The sequence below is a fragment of the Cupressus sempervirens genome, chromosome 10 (assembly GCF_028749045.1).
Source record: "Cupressus sempervirens isolate cs-2001-9-10 chromosome 10, ASM2874904v1, whole genome shotgun sequence".
NCBI lineage: Eukaryota > Viridiplantae > Streptophyta > Pinopsida > Cupressales > Cupressaceae > Cupressus > Cupressus sempervirens.
In genome coordinates, this window is record NC_143127.1 from 794,821,692 (window position 1) to 794,844,945 (window position 23,254).

Consider the following 23,254-nt stretch of genomic DNA (forward strand, 5'->3'; position numbering starts at 1 on the left):
TCCTATGTGAGTCATAGCCTCCTCATTCTTCATGTGGGCTGCTACTATGGTCTTTTCTCCAGCGGTGTCTTGGAGCTCCTTTCTCTCTTCATGTCATGGATGCTTCTAGCTGTGGCATCTTTAATCCCTATGGGTTTCCTTCATGCACTAGACTACAATATTGATTGTGCTATTGCTTTGTTTGACTCCCTAGTGGCTTTGTTCCCTTTGTTTGATTGAATGTTGGTAAACATGTTTGCATGAGTGACATTGCAGTTTTAGCACAATCTTCTTAGTAGTCTTGACCTTTTTGTATTGAGTTACCCTATCTAAGGTGTGCTTTTTGTAGGCCTTATTCTTGAAGAAATTCTTCTTTGTCTTTGGTATATTCACCATGATTTCCTTTGTGCCCCACAGTAGCACTCCTTGTAGATGTTCTCTCCTCTCCTTCACCATCTTTCCACATGGGTGTTCCCTTTTCTTTTAAAGTCACGTGAACTCTATTTTTTTGGGTGGCTCTTCCTTTTAATTCAACGGCTTCATCTCTTGCATGGTCTTCCTTGTCTTCTATAAGTGCATCATCTTTAACTACATCTTCTCCTTTATACACCTTGTGTTCATGTGATGGTCCTTTCAAACTGGCAGCTTTCTTCCTCCCCACCACTACCAATAATGTGGAGCTTCCTCTTTAATGCATGGACACAATATAAGGACCAATAATTACTCAATTTGAGCCAATCAAGCAAGTATAAAATCAGAAAAAGAGACATCATTTATTAGGCTCAATCTAGAACCTTCATAACCAAGCTCTTTGAAAAGATCCCTCATGCATGCATGAAAGGATTTGATATTTCCCTAAGCCATAATCAACCAATCAACATAGAGCCAAACTTTACATTCATAACACCACCTCCAAGACATGATATACTTGTCAAATGGTGAATACAATTTGAAACACTGATAGAGGAATTGAAAAAGCAACAAATGGAGTCATAAATAAAATAGAATAAACTAACTACCAATGCATGTATCTAAGGTGAGAGACTAATTTGAGAAGAAAAGGGGTTATAATCATTCATCCTCATACACCAAGCATACCTCCAAGCATTCCTATAGACATTTCTTCTTATGCACAAGCTCCCTTCTAGTATGGATGATGCCTCCACCATGGCCAAAAAATTGTTCCCAAAATACATAATTTACTCTAGGAGCTTTCCCACTAGTTGTACCCTTAGTGGTTGTCCCATCTTTAGTTATGTCTTACCTTACACAAATGAGATTCAAAACATTGATTTAATAATATTAGGGATTTAATTGCAATCAAACTTACTTGATAAATATTCGTATACAAATTTGACTTACAATGAAGCCCTCATATCAAAGTACCCCCATCTCTAGACACCATATCATTCTAATGGGATTAGTTAAGCCCCAAAGTGGGTTAGACTAAAAAAATTTCATTTTTCAAATAATTGACATTGCAAAGTGATCCACTGAACACTTGACTATGACAGTAAACAATCCATATCATTGGTTTGACATTTAAAACTAATTTTCACCTCTTTCTACAACTTGTCAATTTCATGCCAGGAGGTCCTTTGACTAGCCTTATAAACTAACGAAAACAACTAACCCCGAGCTTTGAAAACTGGCACACTGATTCTTCATTCTACATACTCCTACCTTGTCAAATCTTGTGTCATAATGAATTCTCAATCAAAAGATTTTGACTGTCACATTTGCCCCCTTAGAACTACCTGCAAGAAACTATGTCAGGAAACAATAAATTGCGTTCAAAATTGGCTTTGAAAGTTGGGCAAACTAACACTTGGGGAAATGGAAACTAAGGCATTGATTCTTTATTGTGAGGACAATAGAAATTTGGAATTTGGGCTCATGATGAATAACAGGATGCACTTGGTGAGCATTCAAAGTGGGCTACTCGAAGTTTGAACACTGGAAACAATGATAGAAAAGCATTTTTTTGCAAATGGAATTGACTTACAAAACTGTGCAAATAGATTCATGAAGACATTAAAATTGGCACACTTGAAGTATTTTAGGAGTAAACCATAGTGGTACAATCCATTTGATCTCACCCATAATGGATTTCAAGATATGACATCATGAACAGGTGTACTAATCAAAATGGATTTCATGACACCAGTGAAACTTTACAAATCACAAATAGAATCATGTTTGAGAAATGATCTAACGGATGTATCATAATCTCAAATTAGGAACATAGAAATTCTCTAACACCTAGAATATGATTCCAAAGGAATTTTCTTATTTACATTAACTGGTCAAAAGTTATGACTTGTCAAACAGGGCCTTCCAGAATTTTGCACAATTTGCAAATGCATGAAAAAAGTAAATGACCAACTTTGAGGGAATCAAAACCTAGTCAAATAGACTTGAAATGACTCAAAATCTGAAACATAGGCTCTCTAGTATGGACACTAGATACTCCCAAAGTTGTGAGTTATGAAACATTACTGGGCATGATATATTCACATGCAAACATGGCCTCCTATTATTGTTGGACACTTGGGCAAAAATGTAGATTTGACAATTGCTCAAAATAGGACTTCACAAAATGGTTCTAAATGATAGTTTATCAATATGAAACATATTCATATGTCAAACGAAGGGTGTTAAACAACTAAAACACCACCTATACCTTGAAATGACAACCAGTTACATATGCATGAAAAGAATTCATCGGGGGCTCAAAGTGATTTGAAATTTGGAATAGACCCTCAAAATGGTAATGCAATTTTGAGTTTCATCAGTGTCTCTATTTGGGGATGTATGCCCCCTGTAGTCATGACTAGGATTCAAATCTCTGGAAGAAGTAGACCACACACCTGACATCTCTTGAACAACTTTATTGAAAGCAGGAAATCTACTCCTACTATGTACAAATGATAGTCCTGGGCCACCGAAAAATTTTCAAAACTCCTTACCTTTTTCATAAACCTAATTCTCATTATCATTTTCTTTAGATAAACTAAAATTCTCATTCTCATTTATTTTACCTAATCCATCCATACTTTCAATCACTTTGTTAGGCAAAACAAAACTATTATCATCACTTTCATAGTGCATATAAAAACCAAATATACTTTCTTCATCTTGCTCACTATGAAAATATGAATCAACATGATCATAAATACTAATATCAAACTAAAACTAATCATCACTAACTGACTCATGGACACCTTCAACTAGAAACACAAAACTTTGGTATTCTAATTCATTCAACAAATTACATGAATCAATTTGTAATTCACCTTGTGCATCTGGATATTAAGGGAATGAAAAATATGACTTCTCTTTCTCTATAATATTAGCACTTCATAAATAAGATTGAACATTCACTACAATTTCCTCACATTCCAACAAATGATTAGATACCAAATCACAAAAATCATCATGAAATTGCATTTTTACAATATGCTGATCCGTATCAATGTTTTCCTCAAATAACTCACTAGAATAAACTGCTTCATTAGTATTACTTTCCTCATCACATGACCAATATGAACATATCTCGACCTCATGAAACTAAGAAAACAATGAAACAATGATAGACCTTATCTCTTCATTTTCATTCTCAACATAGAAGTTGTCATGTGTATATATATATATATATATATATATATATATATTACCATTACATACACCTCCAAAACTTGACAAAGCATATTCTGAAACTATATCTTCTCCAACATAAAATTTAGGGAAAATAGCTTCACCATATGAAAATGCAAAATGTGGCAAAGCAGAAGCATCCTTGGATATAATAGCGTACCTTTCAAAATCATGAGCCAACAAATCTGAAATCTCATTAATGCTTTACAAGAATTCATTATTAGTTTCTTCTCATTGGCTGTGATTATTATCTGGATAGGTTGACACATTTACAATAGAAAACTCATTAGTAATATATTCTGAAAAATTAGAATTTTGATTATCACATACGTCTACCTCTTTTGAAAATACCTCAACAACTTGTATCTTAGCATATTCACATTCATCACTAGAAGAAAGACTCTTACTACTATTACATTTTTCCTCTTCTTTACAATCATCATCATAACAAGATGAATCCACATTATGCATTTCATCAAATTTCTGATTACTATCCTCTGATTCATAAAACTGAGACTCTTCATTTTAAATATCAATTTCAATTAATTCATTGCATTCTTTAACATTAGATTCATTATCATTAAAAGTACTTTCAATCTCCATGATAAGATCTTGGAATTTAGTAATCCTTTCTAATCTTGACTTTATTGACCAATCAATTGAATTTGGCATAAAACCTTTTAAGAGTACCATTCATCATGAAGACTCCTTAGGTCTAAAAGATTCATCAAGATTCATAACTACTGATTTAAACTTCATGTAAGTTTTAAATCCATTAAGACCTTTAATATTACCAATTAAATTTCTTATTCGAATGCAAGTCTTATTATGAATTTCTCTTTTTAGCCAAGAAATATTTGCATGAATACTTTCAAGAGTTTATACATCACTTTTAGACCTAGACTCTAAATCCATCTTTTAAATTTTAAACTCCTACCTCTATTTTCTTATTGCTGAAACCACTAGATGGAGGCAACCATTTTTATCATTCAACTTTCATGAAAGTCAAATAAATGAAAGCTATAAATACCTATATGCATTTCTATTTGAAACTTCTAATCTATTGATTGGCACTATGTAAACATGAAATCTTTCACACCATAGATAAAATCCTTTATAGAGATGCCACCTCTTTGAAGAGGAAAATGAAATCATAGTAGTGATTCACCTTTTGAAATAAATTACTTCAGCAGATCTAAACAGCCACATAAACCATTAATCAAGAACTTACGCTTCCTCTTTCCGAAAAAATTAGATCTACCCACAAATACAGAAAGTCTGTAATATTAAAATAAACCATGAACTAGCATAGAGATTTAAACTAGAGCCACCACTCACACTTAGTGAGAAAATATTTGAAACCATCTACCATTTGTAAATTCTAAGTCAAACTTTCAATATGAAAAACTTGCAAATCATTTACACCTTGAAAAGAGAATGCACTTCATAAATCAATTCTTGACTCTAAACTTTTCTCAATAGCACTTCAAAAAATTGAACTGATTGAGGGTAGACTTATAATAGTCATATAACACAATTTACATCCAATTTTACAACATACTTTTGTTTATGAATCAAGCTTCACCAAGGAACACAAAACTTCAGCAAAGATATGGAAAACACCTCACAACCCCACTACTATAGAAAATTCTTCTTCTTGTATTGAATCTTCTATAAATTATCAAGGTTTGTCTATCAATTAGATTCAATATAATCCCTAGTAGAGTCACCATCTCTTTGGCTCCTAATTTAGCAATTTTGAAACCAACCAAGAAACTAGACCAATGCATCTAAGGCTAGCAAATTCCTATGATGGATACACTCGACTACAATCTTGGGCAAACTATAAGGCATAACTCCTTCTTGACTTCAGGCTCTGCAAGACCTTAGGTGGATTAACTTTAACATTCTAATATATGGTACTAGTGTAATTAAACATAAATTTGAACCTATTAATAGCAAATGAAAAAAAAATTTATCTTCTAATGCTTATGCAATCACATAGGAATGAAATAGCTATAGATCATAACCTATGAATCCATAAGTTAAGTGAGGGTTAATTCCTTTCAGCCCGCTACAAAATGTTAAATATCGAATTGATTTTCATTAAAAAGATTTGTGCAAATTACATTCATATCAGCTTGCATCTGAATTAATGATTACTGCCTTATCCATTGTAACATAGAGTCATTACCAGTAGGATGACCTAACTTGATTGCATTACAATTAAGTTTGTCAACTGAAATCCCCAAATTCCATTCGTATGAAATATTCCCTCAAAATTGAAGCACTTACTTAACTCCTTGAATCAAAAGCATCAATAGATATGATACACAACTCACCCAAGATGTATTAAATAAAATGAACCTTATTCACTCAATCTCAAAGCTTATAGCATATGAAGAATTAGGAGACAAAATAAGAAGACACAGATAATTCATCATAATCCCCTTGTATATTCATCCTTGGAAAGATTGAATACATGAAGTGGTAAAACTAAATGTAACTCAAGATACTTCACATGATCTAACATCAATTTTCATTTATCCCAGAGAAACAAGACATGAAATGAAATGAAAATTTGAAGAAGAGTGGATGTGTGGCCTTCAGTACTAGAGCTTAGCTCAATAGATAGGAAGCAAAACCAAAAAAAACCTTGGTTTCACAATGAAAATTGGAACCTTGCTAGTATCATAGAGAAAACTACCAACAACCACAATGAGAAAGAAAGAGAATTATATAGGAGAAATGAATTCCCAAATCTACTCTATATTTGATATGTGTCCACTTGGAATTCCATCTCCTAATAGCTAAAAGAATCTCTCTAATATCTCTCTACAACTGAATATCAAATATTCAATCAGTTTGGCCTCCAAAAGAAAAAAATATCTAAGGTATTTGGTTGAAAGAAAATAACTACTTTTGATGCCAAATTTGAAACAAAGGCAAAGGTAAATATCACTCAAATTTCACCTCTAGAAGCCAAGAAAACCTTTTAGAATCAAGTTTCTTCACATTCAGACTTCAACAAGCCTTTATATATACCTCCTAACCAACATTGATGCACCATGAAAAAATCTATCTATTTTGCTGAGAATGCCCTAGAAAACATAAATCTACTAATAACTTGAACCAATGAGCACCTGTGCAAAAGCTAACCTTGTATTTAGAAAATTTATCTCATCTCAATTCCAATGGTATACTACACTACATATTTTGGATAAAAATTGTACCCTTGAGACCAATTTAAAATTTGGCTCCTGGACAATGAACAGGGCTTAAAATGGAAAAGTTTAAAAGTTCACATAGTTTAACCTATATTAAACATTTAAAAAAATTTAAAATTTTCATCATGCGTTGAAGGTCTTTTTATTTCTAATATTCATTTTCACTCTATATTTCACAACTCTCCAATACTCTCCAATCTCACAATGCCACATGGTGGATTCCCATTTGTCGAGCAACATTTGAAACATTTCAAATGATTTTTCATTTTAAATTATGCCCTTCTAACCATATGCCAAACACATTAATATATTAATCACTTAAATCATCTCATCTCACCATCATATTTGGTCATTGTAGCATTGGGACCCTTTTAAAATCTTCCTTCGGACCATATGTATGCTAGAAGCTCTCCCATAGCATTGTAATGCACTTTGTTTTATCTTTATGCTCTTATGAATTCTATAAGAGTGTAAAGCCTTTATATTCTACCTCCTGCTCTTACAACCTAAGCATAACATCTGGGCCCTTTTAAAAATTGCCTCCTGACCATAGGAGATCCTTGTTGTGTTGACCGTCAAAATTCACTTTTTGTCTTCTTCTAGCTATCCTTGGCATTAGGACTTCCTATACAAGCTTTCACATCCTCAAAAGGTGTGTGTCTTTGAGACACCTTCTCATAAGTGTGCTTGCAATTTTAAACATAAGAAAAATTTAACCCTAGAAGGTTGTGGGATATTTATTTTAACCCCCCTTCTGCTATGGCCATCAGCATTCTATTTTCCTTGGCTATGGGCTTTCTAAGATGTCAAGCTTCCTATGTGAGTTGTGGCCTCCTCATTCTTCATGTGGGGTGCTGCTATGGTCTCTTCTCTAGCCATGTCTTAGAGATCCTTCCTCTCTTCACATCATGGATGCCTTTGGTTGTGGCTTCCTTATTCCCCATGGGTTTCCTCCTTCATGCACAAGACTACAACATTGGTGGTGCTACTACTTTGTTCGATTGCCTAGTGGCTTTTTTCCCCTATGTTTGATTGAATGTTGGGAAAAATATTTGCATGATTGACACTACAGCCTCAGGACAATCTTCTTCATAGTTTGACCTTTTAGTACTAGGTTACCTTGCGTAAGTTGTGCTTCCTACAAGCCTTATTCTTACAAAAAGTCTTCTTAGTCTTTGGTACATTTACAATGATTTCCTTTATCCCCCATGCTAGCACTCCTTGCAGATGTTCTCTCCTCTCCTTCACCCTCTTTCCATGTTGGCATTCCCTTTTTTTTCAAAGGCACGTTCTCTATTTTCTTCGATCGCTCTTCCTTTTAATTCAGTGGCTTCATCTCTTGCATACATTGCCCTATCTTCCCTTGAATGCAATGGCTTCAACTAAATCTTCTCCTTTATGCACCTTGCATTCATGCCATGGTCATTTCAAACTGTCAGCTTTCTTCCTCCATGTTGCTATCTATAATGTGGAGCTTCCAATTTAATGGGTGGACACAATATAAGGACCAATAATTACTCAATTTCAACCAATTAAGCAAGTGTAAAATCAACAAAAGAGACATTATTTATTAGGCTCAATCTAGAACCTGCATAACCAAGCTCCTTGAAAATCTCACTCATGCATGCATGAAAGGATTTGATATTTCCCTAAGCCATAAGTAACCAATCAACTTAGAGCCACACTTTGCATTCATAACACCACCTCCAAGGCATGATATACTAACCAAATGGTGAATACAATTTGAAACATTGATATAGGAATTGAACAAGCAACGAATGGTGTCATAAATAAAATAAGATAGGCTAGCTACCAATGCATGTATCTAAGGTGAGAGACCAATTTGAGAAGAAAAAGGGCTATAATCATTCTTCCCCCTACACCAAGCATACCTCCAAGAATTCCTTCTACTATGGATGTTACCATTGCTATGGGCAAGAAATTATTCCCAAAATACATCATTTACTCTAGAAGGGGCTTTCACACTAGCTATACCCTTATTGGTTGTCCCATCATTAGCTATGTGTCACCTTACACAAATGAGGTTCCACGCACTCATTTAATAAAATTCAGGATTTAATTGCAGTCAAACTTACTTGATAAATCTTTTTGTAAAAATTTGACTTGCAACAACACTCTCCTATCAAAGTATACTCATCTCTAGACAACATATTAGTCTAATGGGATTAGTCAAACCCAAAAGTGAGTTTGGCTTAAAAAAATTGTTTTCAAACATTAAATATTGCAAACTGATCCACTAAACACTTGACTCTAACTGGAAACAATTTGTATCATTGGTTCAACTTTTTAAAGTCATTTTCACCTCTTTCTACAACTTGTCAATTTCAAGTGGGGAGGTCCTTTGACTGGCCTTAAAAACTAGCTAGAACACCTGATTGAGCTCTGAAAACCAGCACACCGATTCTTTGTTCCGCATACTCATACCTTGTTCAATTTTGTCCAATGAAAAATTCTAGGTCAAAAGAAATTTACTATTAAATTTGTCCCCTCAAAACTACCTACAAGAAAATATTTTTAAAAATAATAAATTGCATTGAAAATTGGCTTTGAAAGCTAGGCACACTAACACTTGGGGAAACAGAAACCAGGGCATTGACTCTTTGTCATGAGGATAATAGAAATATAGGATTTGGGCTCATGAAAAATAAGACGACACACTTGGCGAGTGGTCAAAATGGGCTACTTAGAGTAAAGACGAGAAACAATGATAGAAAAGCATTTTTTGCAAATAGAATTGACCTAGGAAAGTGTGCAGACAGATTTGTCAAGAGTTGAAAATTGGCAGACTTGACTTATTTTAGGAGTACAACACAATGGTACAATCCATTCAATCTCATCCATCATGGATTTCAAGATATGACATCATGAATAGGGGTACTAATCAATCTGCATTTCATGACACTAGTGAATCTTTATAAATCACAAATAGAATAACATTTGCGAGATGATCAACCAGATTCATCATAAGCTCAAATTAGGAAAATAGAAGTTCTTTAACCCCTAGAATATGATGCAAAAGGAAAAAAAAATTTTGGGTCAACTAGTCAAAATTTATGACTTGTCAAACAGGACCTTCTAGAATTTTGCACAATTTGCAAATGCATGAAAATAGTAAATGAGCAACTTTGAGGATTTTGAAACCTACTCAAACAGATTTGAGATATCTCAAAATATAAAACATAGGCTCTTTGGTATGGAAGCTAGACACTATTAAAGTGGCAGGTCATGAAAAATTATTGGGTACAAAATATTCACATGCAAACATGGCCTCTTGTCACTATTCGACAGTTGGGCAAAAATGCAGATTTGACAATTGCTCAAAACAAGACTTCACGAAATGGTTTAGAACGATAGTTTATCAATAAAAAACATATGCATATGTCAAATGAAGGGTGTTAAATAATTGAAACACCACCTAAGCCTTGAAATGACAACCAGTTACATTTGCACAAAAAAGATTCATAGGTGGCTCAAAGTGATTTAAAATTTGGAATAGACACTCAAAATGGTAATATAATTTTGAGTGCCATAAGTGGGCACAACCATCAAACATTGACCTAGTCACAAATTTGAATATGCTTTTCTCATTGTATATACTTACTGGTAATGCTACAACAGACTTTTTTCTATGAATTTTGTAGAATTTAATTTGTAATCCTTTATAAATTTAATGAATGATAATCCAATTCTAGATCTTTCTTGCACGTGCCTAATTTTCTAACTTCATATTAAATTAATTAATTCTTTCAACATCTATACACTTGTTGCATGTGAAACAATGCTCTATGTCTAGTTTACTGTCTTCATATTACAGTAATAGATGCTTTTAACATCCTATACGCCTTTTGCATGTGAAACCTAATTTATAGTATAATAATTGTGGAAGTGAATTTTCTACATTTTCTAATTTATAATTATGTTATATTTACCATAAATATTAATATTAGTATTATTTTTTACCAACTACTTCAGATTAGTAGACCATATTAATAGATTAAAATAAAAGTATATTAATTATTATGAATTATTTTCTTGTTTAGTTTAGTTCACATTAGTTGACCTTACTTAATTATCATAAAATTATTTTTGGCACTTATAATTCAATATTGATTATAAGGTCAAGTTATTTATCATAGATAACATTATAGAAGATTGATGGAAGCTTATTATTTAATATTTTCTTTAAGAGTTTATTTTATTGTATCATATATTTAATATTTATAGAAAGGGTAGTTGTCACTACATCAACACCTTGACTATATAAGGAAGTCTCATTTGTATATTGTATTATGTCATTTCAATCTCACATTATTACAAATTTTTACTAGTGCTATGAATTTAATCTCATTTTCTTCATTTCTCAAGTAATAACATTCTCATGTGTTATTGAATAGTTTCTCAATTTGATATGTAAAAGTGTGTCCAACTTCATAATGGGCTAATCATTTGTCTAATAAAAAATAAGTAATATATTATAATATCCATAATAATATATCTTTCTTAATTTTTTAGAACTGAATTGTATATATTTTGAATCACATTCATCCATCTATATTTCATTAATGATTTTTCTATTTCTTAACATTGATCATCCATTTACCACAAATCAAGTCATGAGGTGCATTTTAAGTGTGAAGCATTAAGGCTTACTAGACTAGACATGTGCAAACATGAAGTTTCTTGCAAGACAAACTGAACATGCCAACTCCATTTAAAAACATACTAATATGTGCTATGAGTAATAAGATATTCTAAAATGATTGTATTAATTTATATGTCATCAACAGATTTTGGATAGCTTCTTGATTCAATCAGTAAAAGTGTGTCCAACTTTATAACGGGTGGTTAATCTCTCTAATAAAGAATAATAATTATAATATATAATATCCATAATATTATTGGTTTCTTATTTTTTTGGAACTTATTTGCATATATTTTGAATCATATTTTGTTTGGATTAAGGGGAAAAATAGGTTTACATGGACTAGAAACTTAAAAGTTTCAAAATATAAGGATATTAGCATTAGAATCCAAAATTACAACTATATTAGTAACATATAATACATTAAAATTGTAGCATCCTAAAAATAGAAGCAAACACAACAACATACTAGGATGTAGAGCACACCAAAAAAAAGAAAAAAAGAAAATAGAGAGTTATAATTAAGTCAACTCCTTTAGGAGCTTAGCCAACTAGATCTCATCTACCTCTAGGTTCTATGTAGTCTTAGCAACAATATTCTCTTTCTTGTTCATATTAACTCTTATTATTTTACTAGGTCATCCCACTACTCCCACCTTCTAACCTTTATCCTCTCTAGTTAGGTCTACCCTAAGCTCAATGCCCTTAGCTTCCACTTTACCTTTATAAGTGATGAGTTTTTGGACTAGCCCTTGGATTTTTGAATCATCACCCCCAATAAATTTCTTTACATCTTAAATTTTCCTTAGGATACCTTCTTCTAGTTTCTTCGTAGCCTCAACCTCTTACTAAAAATATTTATCTATTTTACCCACTACCTCTATAATGGATTTAATCTCATTGATAACCTAATTATAAAAGGTAACGAAAGCCTCCACTTTATCCTTAACCCTTCCAATGTTATAATGAGCACCCTGAATAGAAATAGAAGCAATATCATCCTGTCCCTTTGTACTATTTTCCATAGGATCATCTTAATAAGCGCACACCAAGTATCCAATAATGTTCTTGATTGGAGAATCCACATTCTCAATATTCTTCTCTTTTCCAACATCTCAAACCTTCTTATCCTTCATTTCCTCTTTAGAGGTCTTCCTATAAATGGGGAAAACAAAGGGCTTTTTTATTCTTTTAGTGGAAGAGTTGTCTTCATTTTTTCCTCTATTTTGATTTCATCTCCATACTGACCCAATAAATCTTAAGATACCCTATCCTCTTGAGTTTACAATGACTCTTCCTCCTCACCTAATTCCATTCCTAAGTTGTCCCTCTCATATTTTTTCTTCTTAGGAGGGGACTTTCTTTTTGTCCCTGACCCACGTTCCAACATTACACTAGATCTCACAACAAAATGATTGTCTTTACAATACTCAACAAAAAGAAGAATGAGGTTGTCATGAAGAATAGGTCAAGAGGATTTCTCCCTATGACTAGAAACACTTCTATTCAAAGAATGCAAGAAATAGTAGGAGCACAATATTTGTTAGAAACTTGTCAAAAACATAAAATTTAAATAATGCACTCTATTTTTCCTACAATCTAGGGTAAAGTAAGCTCTCACACAGATCATAACATAGTGCCATTAGGTTTAATTTTCTTTTTAGAAAAAGAATTGGATGTTGTAACCAAGGCCTTTATCTCAATTTTTTTCATTAGTAATTTTGTCAATTATTCTTTGGTGGTCCTAATTTCCTTAAATAATTTATTCTCTTCATTTTTTAGTCTTATGATATTAGATAAGAACTTAGCGTTAAGATGTAAATCAATCCCATACTTTGTAACATTGTACTTCTTCCATCCCTACAAAAATTTATGCATTGCCTATAGATCAAAGACATGGAAATTTTCCAAATAATACATAACTCTACCATTAATGAGTTGCTCCCAAACTAGTGGCTTATCCATCTATTCATCACATTTATTTGGTTCTTGACCTTTTTGCTCACTACCCATGATGCTACAAGGAATCTTTTCTCCTTTGAAATTCAAGTGTCTCTAGTAAATATTGTGGCTAAGGATAAGAGGCACAAAAATAACATAGAAAAAATGCATGTAATCACATTTCTTAATACTTTGTTTCCTCCTCAAAAAATTATGATGACTCTTGTAAATTTTAAATGAATATATAACGCTTGTTCAAATTACTAATGCAGTAATGTGTCCTATCCTCATAAATCTTTCCTTTTAAAATGAATTTTTTCATAAGATTATATTGCCATGATATCCTTGCCTATGTCCTTACACTGAGGTTGGTGAAGTAATCCACATAGGCATTGGCCTCTCTATATGCATGAGAAATAATAACTTTTTAAAAAGTATTTAAAATAAATATAGCCTTTTTAATGATTGCAAAAATTATTTTTATGGGCTTAATTTTCTCATCAAGGAAATTAATAATAATTTTTGAATCACTTTTGACACAAAGGTAATCACATTTCATGGCTTTAGGGAGTTTGATAATGAGGAGGTTTGAATCACATTCATTCATCTATATTGCATTAATATTTGTTCTATGAATATGTATTTCCTCAACATTAATGATCCATTTACTAACAATCAGGTTGTGAGGTGTAGTTTACATTCCAAGAATTAAGTCTTCCTAGATTAGACATACTCTAAAGATTAAGTCAACATACCAACTCAATTTATAAACTTACTAATAAATGTGAGTAATAAACTATTCTAGAGGGCTAGTGTTAATTTGTATACCATCAAGTGATATGAAGATGGAATTTTTCATAGGAAATAAGAGCAATATTTCATGAATAATGAGTGGTCCAAAATAAAAAAAATTTATGAGAATAAACAATCTTATGTTGTCAATCTAGGATAGTAATGGTTTTTGTGGAGGTGAGTGTGTCAAGTAGCACTTTTACTCAAGCATGCATGACCTTGAAATTTCCCTCAATTCAAATCCAATTGGGTAGCTATAATCATTATAAAACCTTAAATATTTTTGTGCATTTTATGTAATATTTAGCATTGAGTGTCATAGTTGATATAATTTTAATAGGACCTAATAATTTAGTAGTATGTCATATTCTAATTTTTTCTGGGTCATACCATAATGTTGCATTGCACTTTTTTGTATGTCTTGAATTTATTTTAAAATCTTTTTCATACAATATAATATTTAATTTTTGAAGGTTCTAATTGAAGGAATTAATTGAAGATGGTATGATTAAATTCACTTAGATCAAACTCTCTTTGATAGAATAGGGAAAAAACAAACCCTTTCATAAAATGTGATGATTTAATATTTGAAGCTTCTAATTGAAGAAATTAATTGAAGAGAGTAGGATTAAAGTCTCTTAGATCAAACTCTCTTTGTTAGAATATCACTATTCTTACATCATACCTTCAATGAGATCATCTTCAAACCAATCAAAATGATGAAGAATAGTTGACCTATAAAAATGATATCAAAGATTTTACTTATTGAAATGATGACAAAAAAACAATTTTGAGATTACCATTTGGGTATCAAATGAATTCACTTAAAATTTGTGTTTTACATATTCATATATCTATATATTAAAATAATTCAAACAAAATCAAAGGGCCACTCACCATTAAATATAAAGGAACTAACCCTCAAGAATAAAGAAAAATACAACATTGAGGGAGGTGACCTATAGAAAACGTAACTTAGTTCTATCAACACTACATTGTGACAATATATAAAGGTCTTCTAAAATTCATATATATACATACATATATATATATATATATATACATATATATATATACATACATACATATATATATATATATATATATATATACATACATACATACATACATATATATATATATGTATGTATGTATATATATATGTATATATATATATATATGTATATATATACATACATACATATATATATATATGTATGTATGTATGTATGTATATATATATATATATATATATGTATATATATACATACATACATATACATATATATATATATATATGCATATATATATATACATATACATACATATATATATATATATATATATATATATATATATACATATATATATATATGTATGTATATATATATATGTATATATATGTAGCCAAAAAAATAACAAGAGTTATCCAAGAAGTTTTGATTGTATTATGACCTCTTAAATCTACATCATCGGTGATATGCACTAGGGATATCAACAAAGGTTATATAAGATGACCTATTTGGTATAAAAATTTCATCCAAGTTTCCCACATGTTGCTGACTCCAATATTATTGTTGGAGTTGTAATGTTTAATATTATTTAGATCATCTATCTTAGTTTGACAAAGAAAGATTTGATATTTGGCTATGTATTAAGTTGCCTTCAGTTCATCTATATAGATCTACAAAGCTCCATCATGAATAAGCTTCATAAATATGGATTTTGAGATCTCCAAGTTGATAGAAATCAGAGAGATTATGTAAAAATGTATGAGTTTGAGACTAAACTCTATAGGGAACCCTCTATCTTTTTGAAATTTTTCCTTTTTCACATCTTTCCAAAGAAGTCATAGAACTTCACTAGTTAGTACCAACCTAAATCTATTTTGGGGCAAATTAAATGATTTCACATAACCTGCCAAAATTTCACACTAGGATAAAATAGGTTTCTTATTCCAATTAATGGGATAAGTAAATAAGATAGACCAAACCTTTTTGGTGTATATACAATAAATAAAAAACATGTTCAAAAATTTCAAGCTAGTTACATAAAGCACAAGTCACATGTTCAACATTAATAGACTATAGAATAGAACTAATTATGATCTGTTTAATCAATAGAAGCAATCTAAAACATGTCTTTTTAGGTTCACAAGGTCAATTCCAAGATTAATCAAAGAGAAAATGCCCATTTGAGAAAGAGCGGTCAAACTCCCAACACATGGACATGCACATGAATAGAGAGTGATCATTCTTAAGCATTCCAAAAAAAAAATTGGTTGATCATTCATCACATAAATTCCTTTTTCATTCTATTTTTTGTAGAGTAGCTCTGAGTTAGAGAAAGAGGCTTGTCATTAAGATATAATCCCCACTAGATGGATCTATTTGTCACAACATGTTGTAGAGGGCCTTCAATGGCACCCTTTGAAGAGATGAACTCCCTCACCTTAGAAAAAGTATTTTTTTTTTTAAAGATTATTTTAGTGGCTAATGTTCACCATTTGGCGATCTCATCTCATCTATCAATTTTCACTTGGTGAATAAAGCATATAAAGTTGGTCAACCGCATCGCCAAAAGTTTACAAGATTTGGGTCTAAAGACCATGATAGTCACCCATTAGTTTTCACATTATTCATCAAAAATCATGGTCCAATCACCACTATAATATACATTTTGGATATAATTATTTTTTTAAAATTTCCATCATTTATATTGGGTCTAAAGACGATGATAGTCACCCATTAGTTTTCACATGATTCGTCAAAAATCATGGTCCAATCACCACTATAATATACATTTTGGATATAATTATTTTTTTAAAAATTCCATCATTTACAATTTGTTTTCTTATTGGACAATGTTATTTCATCATGAGTATAACCAATTAATTTTCCCTTGGGTGGGGTGTTGCGTACAAATTTTCTCAACCTATGTTGACCACCAGCCTCATTTACCCATAGTTGTATATTTTGGGCCTATATAGGAAGGAACATTTCATCTACATTAACATTCATAAGATATGATTATTCTGCACAATTCTTTCTTTTTTGGTCTAGAGACTGGCATTTCTTATTACTACCAAAGTTTAAGAGTGCTGAGTGCATTCCCCATTAAGCAGTCCTGACTCATGTATCATAGTTTTCATAAAAGGTAAGTAATTTTTAATTTATGTATTATCTGGTACTAGTTAGTTTTTTCGATCCACTAAACATCCCACATGGTTAGATAGGTTTACAAAAAAATTTGGGTAGTACTGTACACTGTAGTAGTTATAACTTTTTTATGGGAATGAATCAAATTAGTGTTATTATATGTAGTGACTAGTCTTAGTAGTCTATTTTCACAGTCTTTCACTCTTTTGTTTAACAAGTTGATTTTTTTGGTAGTATTTATTGGCTTGCAATGTCAAGGAAAGGGGTTCCAATAGAATCCTTGAAACATAAGAGAGGCCATCAAAACATAGAACCTTACCTGCATATTTTGGTGGTGGAAATGTTGGAAACCTAAAAGATTTACAACTTATATATCTAGTGCATATTGAAAAGGAAGATTCATCACAAGTTAGAGACCATTTTGAAGAAGTTCAAGTTGGTCAACTTCATATCTCAATTAAGGATAAACTTGAGCATGATTTTGAGACAATTCCCCTTATTAGGGAGTCACAAAATGATATTAAAGACTTGGGTGAGAAAACCAAAAGTGATGTAACAAATGATATTCATGCATAGAAGGGAAAAAATAAATTTTCTAATATCCTCTAACAAGATCACTTTAACAAAGTATACATAACATGTAACAATGTTGGCTCCTAGTTAAGCTCATTTTGTAAGAGTGAAAATATTTTGGTTACCAATTCCAAGTTGTTTTTCTTTTCACAGGATTTCCATTTTAATAATCATGGTATTAATTGTGTGAATATTATTTGTGTTGCAAGTTATTTAATACTTTTTTATACTATACTACAACTTAATCATAACTAAGTTTAATCACTAATAACAAGAATTTTACTGATAGTCAATAATGTAAGTAACATGAAGTCAACACTTTGGAAAGAAGTGAATAAATTATTGAAGTAGTAAGTTGAACGTGGACATGAAGTGATTTTTTTTAAATCATATAATTATTTGTTGATGATGGAATCTTTGAGAGGGACTATGAGATGACTAGATATAACTGATTCACAACCCCTTCTATTATCTAACAATATGTTTCCACAATATTAATTTCTATGTGTGTACACATATGTATCTATATTTATGTATATATATATACATAGACACACGTGTATGTATATAAAGATATACACATAGACATACATGTAGACATGCACATGTGAATGTGTAGGCAAATGTGCATACACATAAACATACACATACACATACACATTTGCATGCACATACACATACACATACATGTACACATATAAACACATACACATACACATACACATATGGATGTGCATGCGCGCGCGTGCACGCACACATGCACGCACACACACATGCGCACACGCACGCACACACACACACACACACACACACACACACACACACACACACACACACACACACACACACACACACACACACACACACACACACACAGAGGGGGGGTGGTCATTAAAGCTTATTATAATTTCTATCATGCATACTACTTATAAAGATCAATAGTATTAATAGAATTATCCATTAACTTTTATGAAAATTAAAAATAAAGCACATTTTTGAACATTAATCAATTTGATAAAGAATTGAATGTGATAGTACATTAACATAAATAAATGTTAATGACAACACTTATTAATGTGTTAGATTACAAAAATAATATTTCCACAACTAATGAATGTGTGTGTGTGTGTGTGTGTGTGTGTGTGTTCATTAACATTTATTTTGTTATATATATATATATATATCATATTTTAATCTTTGGAGGAATATAATAAAATGCTTGATGGATATTAGCTAGAACAAAATCAAGATATGGGAAAAATGCTACTAAATTATGCATAAGAAGGGATGGCTAAAATGTAATGTTGATGGATGCTCCAAAGGAAATCCTAGTGAAGCTAGAGTAAGAGGAATTGTTAGTTACTAGAAAGGTCATATTATCCTTGGCTTCACAAAAAGTTGGATATAAGGTCCAATAACTATTTTGAGGCTATAGCTATTTGGTTTGGTATTAAAACTATGCAAGACCTAGGAGAGGAAAAATTTGAGTAGGAGGGAGACTTGAAGCCCATTATCAGCCTTCTTTTAAATAAAGACAAGTGCCCATGTGTATATTCCCTATAATTGATGATTTCAAAAGAAGATTCTCATCTTTCAACAATGTGCTAATGAAACACACCCTTAGAGAAGGGAAAAAAGTCATAGACTACATGACTACATCGGGGCTAAACCATGAAGAATGGAAGATGCTGAGTAAGGAGGGGATACAGGAGTTGGATCATTTTTTTAAAAATTACTAGAAATATGGTATAATGCTATGTCATAGATTTTTTACAAGTTTTAGATGGACAAACAAGCATACTAGTCAATAGAGTTATGGCCCCATGATCATTAGAGGTAATAATACTATTGTGATGTGTTTGAGTGTCATTTTTGATGATCACATTAATCAAGAATTAACCCTTGTGAAGCCAAAAAGTAAAATGCAAATCATTCTAATAATAAACTTATATCATGTGAATCTTAATCCATATCTATCAATTTTTATTTTGATGTTAGATATTTATGACATCGAGTTACAAATTACCCCATGAAACTATCATAGTTCATGCCACATTTCAACAATATTTACTATATTGGTGACATCAATGGTAGGGAAAGAGCCACGTGTGCAAAAAGGTAAAGAGCTAGAAGTGAAGGAAAGATTTGTAGCAAGATATTATATTTTTAACTACTAAGTATTATAACTTTCATCACCCTTACTTGGAAATGAAAATTTCCACTCTACATTCTAAGTCTTTTAATAACATCCTTAGCCCTCATTTTTTAGAGAAATTTTCCATCATAAGAAGGGTTACAAATAGAGGTGCAATCAAGCTTATCTTGGGACTTGAGAAATCTAACTAGTTTCATGAGAAGGTGAACATCTTGGGTGGCCAATCATGTGGAACCTAGAAAAAAAGAAAAATTAGAGTAGAATGAGGATATCTAGGGTTAAAATGTCAAGGAGGCATTAAATTATTATATCCTAGCTATGAGAGGTCATGATATCACCCTCTTGACTAAATTTTTTAACTTGTGGAACAAGTGTCAGGTGGACATAGGGAGTATCAAACTCATGGTGACAACAAAGCTGATTATTGAAGTGATGGGCCTAGATTCTGTTGTATGATAATTGAAAAAAAAAGGTACACTAGATAATAGTAAATTTGGGCATAAATTCTTTCAAGGAATAGAAGAACCTATTAGAGTTAGTTTTTGAAGTAGGAATGACAAGATTTATCTTCCTAGTTCATTTCAAGCCACTTGTTACTAGTTAATTAAGTATTTTACTCTTGAAGGTGACTATATGAGCTATGGTGTTACCATTTCCCTTTTCTTAACAAGTTTCATGGGTAAAATGTAAACATCCCATTCTTCTTGTATTCATTTCTAATCATCAACAATGTCCTGGGTCAAACTCCCCATCCCATCCACCAAAGGTTCATTTTTGTCCTTTACCATCGTGTCTATGCTCACTATCTAGGGTTTGGTAGATGTCTCTTGCCCATTGAAAACACTACTTCTCCTAAAGGGCCTAAATCATCATTGGTTTTTGAAGAAATACTCTTTGAATAAATGAATCTAGAGAAGCCCCAACTCATAGAAATCTCTCAGACCTCCAAGCCAAAGAAGCTTATTACTTATGTGGAACAATCCCTTTTGCTTGAAGCACCCAAAAAATGTAAGAGTTCTTCTACTAAATCTATCATTTTGAATTCCCCTAAAAGAGGAGAATGGAGGATGACATTATTTAAATTGACAATAATAATGGGGAGAAATATTTTGATTTTGAGGTGGAGGAAAGAGCCACAAACTCCAAAATGAGAAGGGTATTATATTAGTTTTAGGAAAAGAGGATCTACAAGACTTAAGAACAAAAGGGAAGAGCTACAAGGAAGAAATCAAGGAGGACTCCCATAATTATCAAATGGAGGATAAGGTGAAAGAGATAAAAGTGGAGGAAAAGTTGAAGAAATATGGATGTTGCTCCTCTAAAGATGCTGATTTCAACTCAAAATCCTAAAGAATTAAAGGTAGTGGTAGATCTAGGTATTTTGAGTGATGAATAATTCAACTCCTCTAATAAAACTAAATTTAGGGAACAAAATTTCTCACCTAATTTCATCCAAGAATAGATGGAAAACTTCAAAAAAGACTGTGAAAAAAGTTACACTAAAACTAATGAGAAGATTGGTGTGCTAAACAATAAGCTCAATATGGCCATCATTGGACTTGAGCTGGGTGTGTATATTTATACAATATACAAGTTGTAGAAGGAAATGATGAGAAGGACTATATTTTGGGGGATTAATGGGAAGTGTAAGTTGAGAAAGGTGAGCTAAATCAAGGAGGAAAAGTATGACAAGATTAGGAGTGCCACATGGATCAAGAAATGGATGGGGGAGATCAAGTACCTTAATGAAGATTGGGAGAACATCATCCAACCTCACTTCTCTTTTCTATGTTTGTGGTAAATTTTTAGTTCTCTAGTGGTTATAGTTTTTTTTATTTTTTTTGTTCCTATATCCTCGATGTAGTCAAGTTGGTCTCTCAACAAAGTTAACTATATTAATCCACACTATTTTTTGGGCTAGAAAGACCTTTGTTTTGGTTAGTAAGTTTAGTAGTTTATATTTTAGACTTATGTTAGTTTTAGATTTGATTGGTTTAAACTATTCAAAGAACATGGCATGTTTTGATTATTTTTTGATTCTGTAAGTTTTTGGTGGGACTTTAACCATTGGGGTCAAAATTTTCTTCTATTCTACTTGGATGTAATGGCTCAGAGCTAACATGGTCTTTGTTTTGTGCTATTATCTAGATTTAGGACCTTCTTCCTACCTTTTTTAATCGAAATTGAAAATTAAACTTAAACTAATGGAGGAATATTTTCACTTTTTCTTCTCCCTCCCCTCTAGTTTATTAAGTACTAATTGGAGCCAATAATGTACTAAGAACCTATAAAGGGAACCTGTAGTGTCTGCTCCCACTACAAAAGTGAATCCATCATTCTCTACATACAAAAAGTGACCCTCACACTGTCACCAAATTAGTCACTGTCACACTAAACCTAGTGACCTTGTATATCCTCTAGTCTAAGATATCCTTCCTTTCGTCTAGCCTTTTAAGGTTTTTGTTAGTGAACCCTGAATCTTCATTTTGAACACCAATAGGTGGGGAAATTGTGGTTTCCTTCTCAAGCACTTGATCTCCTTTCTTGGTAAGAAATTGGGGGAAGGCTGGAGTCTCCCCCTTCTCACCCCTTGACATATAAGAGGCATTTTTCTTATGAGTATTAGAGACATGAGATGAAAAGGGGCTCAATTGACTACTATCTTCACCCTTTCCCTCACTAACAATTTCTTCTTCCTCTTCTCTAACATATTTCCTCTAGGAGCTCTTTCTCTTCTATTCTTTCTAAGGTAGTTTGTGCTTATCACTATTAGTGGACTCAAAGCTAAGGGGGTCTCAATCTTAGGTCCAAGGATAAAATTGACCCTCTTCTTCTAATTTGTAAGGGATTTCCTCCCACCACCTTCAATTTCAACATCCCAAGTCTACAAAATTGACATCCCTTCCATTTTGATTTTCTTTAGGAGGGTGGGTTTTGAGGTTTTTGTTTCTATAATGGATAGCATCTTAGTAGAAATTTGTGAAGTAGATGTAGAAAGAGTCAAAAGGAAGAACCATTTCCACATTTATAGGCAAGATGCGGAAAAGGTCCTTATGAAACTCATACAATTTATACATAAAGGAATGGCACAAGATAGGGTAGGCTTTCC